Source organism: Felis catus, chromosome F1, assembly GCF_018350175.1.
Source record: "Felis catus isolate Fca126 chromosome F1, F.catus_Fca126_mat1.0, whole genome shotgun sequence".
Classification (NCBI taxonomy): Eukaryota; Metazoa; Chordata; class Mammalia; order Carnivora; family Felidae; genus Felis; species Felis catus.
In genome coordinates, this window is record NC_058384.1 from 13,364,552 (window position 1) to 13,370,281 (window position 5,730).

The following is a 5,730-nucleotide window of genomic DNA, read 5'->3' on the forward strand; positions in this document are numbered from 1 at the left end:
CACAGCAGCAAAATAATACCAACAAGGAGTAGAACACCAAATATACCATTAGCTGAATGAAAAGTCTTCAAATATTTAGCCAAAGTCCTGACAAAAATTTAATACTGCCTTTATAACATGAGCTTCTGGAGTATCAGCATAAATCTAAAGTTTTGCTTTTTAGGGGCATCTGGGTGGCTTAGTTGGTTAAGCATATGACTTCAGCTCAGGTCATGATTTCATGGTTTGTGAGTTCGAGCCCTGCTTCGGGCTCTGTCCTGACAGCTGGGAGCCTGGAGCCTGCTTTGGATTCTGTGTTCTCCTCTCTCTCTGCCCCTCCCCCACTCATGCTTTATCTCTCAAAAATAAATAAGTGTTAAAGTTTTATTTTTAAAAGTATTATTAGATTTCATAGCTAAAATTTTAATAGTTAAAAGTTTTAAGTTTGACATTATAGAGTAGATAAAATAATCTGGCAGTGTCATCAGTTACCAGAGGCCTCTACAGGTGGTTACACCACCTTTTTCTTACTACATGTTCACTTCTGAGGCCAGTGGAATGGCAAGATAGTAGATATATGTTAGATAGATAGATAATAGATAGATAGATAGATAGATAGATAGATAGATAGATAGATGATAGATTATAGATAAATGATAGATAATAGATGATAGATAGATGATAGATAATAGATAGATAATTGATTAGATAGATATAGATGATTTGTAGATAGATGATAGATAATAGATAGATAATTGATTAGATAGATAGATAATAGATGATTGATAGATGATAGATACACAGATGATAGATTGATGATAGATAGATGATAAATAATAGATAATTGGTTAGGTAGATAGATAGATAGATAGATAGATGATATATTGATGATAGACAGATAGGTGATAGATAATAGATGACTGATTAGAAAGATAGATTATAGATTGATGATAGATAGATAGGTGATAGATAATAGATGATTGATTAGATAGATAGATGATAGATGATAGATTGATGATAAATACATAGCTAGATGACAGATAATAGATGATAGATACATGATAGATAATAGATTATAGATAGATGATAGATAATAGATTATAGATAGATAAAGATAGAGATGATAGAGATAGAAATAGAGATAGTTAGAGATGATAAAGATAGACAGAGACAGAGATAGAGATCTGTAAGAAAGGGGCAGGAGACCACATTTTTCTGTAATACTTTGTTCTTTTTATTTTTAATTCTCTTTATATGTTTATCTTTGGATCTAAGATTTATCATGGATGTACACAATTTTTTTACAGTATAATTTTACTTTTTTTGAATTCTACCATTTTTTTAATATGAAATTTATTGTCAAATTGGTTTCCATACAACACCCAGTGCTCATCCCAACAGGTGCCCTCCTCAATGCCCATCACCCACCCACCCCCTCCCTTTCACCCCCATCAACCCTCAGTTTATTCTCAGTTTTTAAGAGTCTCTTATGGTTTGGCTCTCTCCCTCTCTAACTTTTTTTTTTCTTCCCCTCCCCTATGGTCTTCTGCTAAGTTTCTCAGGATCCACATAAAAGTGAAAACATACGGTATCTATCTTTCTCTGTATGACTTATTTCACTTAGCATAACACTCTCCAGTTCCATCCACGTTGCTACAAAAGGCCATATTTCATTCTTTCTCATTGCCAAGTAGAAACTGATGAATGGATAAAGAAATTGTGGTTTATATACACAATGGAATACTACTTGGCAATGAGAAAGGAGGAAAACCATTTTAAATATATCCCTTTCCCTAATTGTTTAAGGTAGCAAAGTAACATTCTGCTGTTAAGGTCTTCTCACAAGATGTGAAATATTCTCAAATGTTCCCAAGTGAAACAGAACTTTTCTTAAAACCGTGTGGCCTCAATAGAATCAAATAACTAAAAATTAAATATAGCCCATGGAGGGGTGCCTGGGTGGCTCAGTTGGTTAAGCATCTGACTTGGGCTCAGGTCATGAACTCCAGGTATGGTGAGCCCGAGCCCCCCATCGGTCTGTCTGCTGTCAGCGCAGAGCCCGCTTCAGTCCTGTTTCCCTCCTCTGCCCCTGCTCCGCCTCTCACATGCTCTCTCTCTCTCTCTCAAAAATAAATAACCATTTTTTAAAAATTAAATATAGCCCATAGAATTTATGTTATTTGGTGTTATCAATGCTATTACATGAAATAAATTGAAGATAAAATTGATATAATCCAACTTCTGTTATTCTTCCTCATATGATTATTTAAATTTATGTAAACATCGGGGCACCTGGGTGGCTCAGTCAGTTAAGCGTCCAACTTTGGCTCAGGACAAGGTCTCGTGGTCTGTGAGTTTGAGCCCCGCGTTGGGCTCTGTGCTGACAGCTCAGAGCCTGGAGCCTGCTTCGGATTCTGTGTTTCCCTCTCTCTCTGTCCCTCCCCCACTCACAGTCTGTTCCTCTCTGTCTCTCAGAAATGAATAAACGTTAAAAAAATTTTTTTTAATTTATGTAAACATCAAGGGCTCATAAAGAATACAATATTCTTCCTAAGCTAATGTAGCCAACATGTTCCCTAAATGATGGTATTAACGTCAATCAACTTCCGTACTAAATTGGACTATTGCCAATGTCTTACTTCTATACATAACAGTAAGGATTTTCAATCATTCATTTTTGCATGCTTTACTGATAAAATTAAATATATATTTATACCTCAACAGACATACAATCTGAACATATGGAGCCAAAAGATCTTTTACTCCCAGTTGTATCTCAAATTTCTTACCAGGACTTAAAAGTGCATAGTCAGATATTAAAAATACAACCAGGGGTGCATGGGTGGCTCAGTTGGTTAAGCGTCTGACTTGATTTTGGCTCAGGTCATGGTTTCTGGGTTCATGGGACTGAGCCCCACATCAGGCTCTGTGCTGACAGCATGGAGCCTGCTTGGGATATCTCTCTCTCTCTCTCTCTCTCTCTCTCTCTCTCTCTCAAAAACAAATGCACTTAAAAAAATACAACCAGCTAAAAATTGTCTTTGTGCAGCTATGCTGCTCAGATCTGAAGCTAATCTGCATGATCACACCCAGTTTTCAGGATGGGAGGAAGGACTTTGAAGAGGACTTTTGGCTCTTCAGCCTTCTAGAGATTTCAAGCTTAGCCAAATACCGAGGCCAAAGCCAAACTTCAGTGTATACATCTGCCAATCTTCTCCTCATTCCTCTGTTCCTTCCTTGCTCTTTCCTCTGTATCTTCCTCTTCTTTCTTGTTATTATTCTTACTTCTCTCTCCCTTTTTCTTTCTCTAACTTCTTTGTCTTCCTTTGTCCTCTTTGTTCTTTCTTTTGCCTTCTCCTCTAGCAGGAATGATCAGAGGTGGGAATATTCGCTTTGAAGGACTCTTGGATCTTCTGGGATGGTGTCCCAGATGCTACCCCAAGTGGTCTTTCAAAAAGTGAGCATATTCCCCCAGATGCAACTATCTAACCAAATTCAACATTACATGAGACCTAACCTCACCATTCATTCTCGTCACTGCTCAAATGCCAATCTGTATAAAAATACAATCCTTTGTCACTCTCTGCCTCCTGTCCTGCGTTTTTCCTTGTGGCATCTGACACAGTCGCTTTGTGTTTGTGAGTGGTCTGTCCCCTCACTAGAAGCCAGCACTGTGAGGGCAGAAACATTTTGTCCATGGCTGTTCCCCCAGTGCTTAGAACAGTATCTGGCACCTAGAAAGCAGCCAATAAATATTAGCTATTCTCTTTGAAAACAGGTGTTATTCAGTCTCAGTCAAAAGTTCCAGACACAAAGCATTTAAGGGTAAGGGGATAAGAAAGTGTTTTGCTAGGGGTTGTTCCTTTAAAATGTTATTATTATTCAGGTATGGCAAAGCCAACAGATCAGGAGATTATGGGTTGTTAATACTCACAGATTCCAAGAACAGGAGGCATGCCACACTACATGAGTCTATACAGGAGTCACCAGGGTCAGACAGGAGGCAGAGGGAAGGGAAAACATGGGTAAAAGGCTTTATTGGGGGTTTTTTGTTTCCTTAGGTTTGTTTTTTTAACAAACATAAGTATTATTATTTCTGTGAGTATTATTTTTTCTGTGAGAAGGAGCAGAGGAGACAAGGTAAGCAGGTTTAGGACTGGCTGGTTTGAGTAATGTGAACAGACTCTAGGCTGTGGGGGATACCCATAGTTGTCTGGTACCTGGAGTGTGAGAGCCAGCAGAAGAAGGGTTGTGGGCATGGGCTCTGGATTGGTTGCTTTGCTTATGAAAGTCACACTCCCTGGGCCAGGTGAGTTTTTGCTCTCTCTAAAGATTAGCTTGCCCTGGGAAAAGCAAGCTAGCCTGACACAGCTAGCAAGTCTCCAAGATTAAAAGCATCAGAGATGCTGAGCATCTCTGCTCAGAATGGGGAGCAACTGGATGGCTCAGTTGGTTAAGCATCCAACTTCACCTCAGGTCATGATCTCACAGTTCATGAGTTCGAGCCTCATGTCGGGCTCTCTGCTGTCAGCACAGAGACCGCTTTGGATCCGCTGTCTCCCTCTCTCTCTCTCTGCCCCTACCCCGATTACACTCTCTCTCTCTCAAAAATAAGTAGGGGCGCCTGGGTGGCGCAGTCGGTTAAGCGTCCGACTTCAGCCAGGTCATGATCTCGCGGTCCGGGAGTTCGAGCCCCGCGTCAGGCTCTGGGCTGATGGCTCGGAGCCTGGAGCCTGTTTCCGATTCTGTGTCTCCCTCTCTCTCTGCCCCTCCCCCGTTCATGCTCTGCCTCTCTCTGTCCCAAAAATAAATAAACATTGAAAAAAAATAAGTAAACAATTTTTTTAAAATACAAAGTAAATAAATATTTTTTTAAAAATTTAAAAAGGGGCATCTGGGTGGCTCAGTTGGTTAAGCATCCAACTTCAGCTCAGGTCATGATCTCATGGCTTCTGAGTTCGAGCCCCATGTGGGGCTCTGTGCTGACATCTCAGAGCCTGGAGTCTGCTTCAGATTCTGTGTCTCCCTCTCTCTTGGCTCTCCCCTACTTGTGCTGTCTCTCTTTCTCTCTCTCTCTCTCTCTCTCTCAAAAAGAAATAAACATTAAATTTTTTAATAAAAAATAAAAATGAAAAAAAATACAGACTAAAAAGACGTGATTAATACAATGGTCAAATCTGCCCTGGGTTGGAGCTGGAAGGGGGAGGCAAGAGTCAGACCTAGAGAAGGGAGACCTAGAGAAGGAAAGACCTAGCAGAGGGAGAACTAGAGAAGGGAGAGCTAGAGAAGGAAAGACCTAGAGAAGGGAGAGCTAGAGAAGGGGAGACCTAGAGAAGGGAGACCTAGAGAAGGAAAGACCTAGAGAAGGAAAGACCTAGAGAAGGGAGAACTAGAGAAGGGAGACCTAAAGAAGGAAAGGCCTAGAAAAGGGAGACCTAGACAAGGGAGACCTAGACAAGGGAGAGCTAGAGAAGGGGAGACCTAGAGAAGGGAGACCAGGAGAAAGGAGACCCAGAGAAAGAAAGATCTAGAGAAAGAAAGACCTAGAGAAGGGAGACCTAGAGAAGGGAGAACTAGAGAAGGGAGAACTAGAGAAGGGAGAACTAGAGAAGGAACACCTAAAGAAGGAAAGACCTAAAGAAGGGAGAGCTAGAGAAGGGGAGACCTAGAGAAGGGAGACCAGGAGAAGGGAGACCCAGAGAAGGAAAGACCTGGAGAAGGGAGACCTAGGAAAGGGAGACCTAGAGAAGC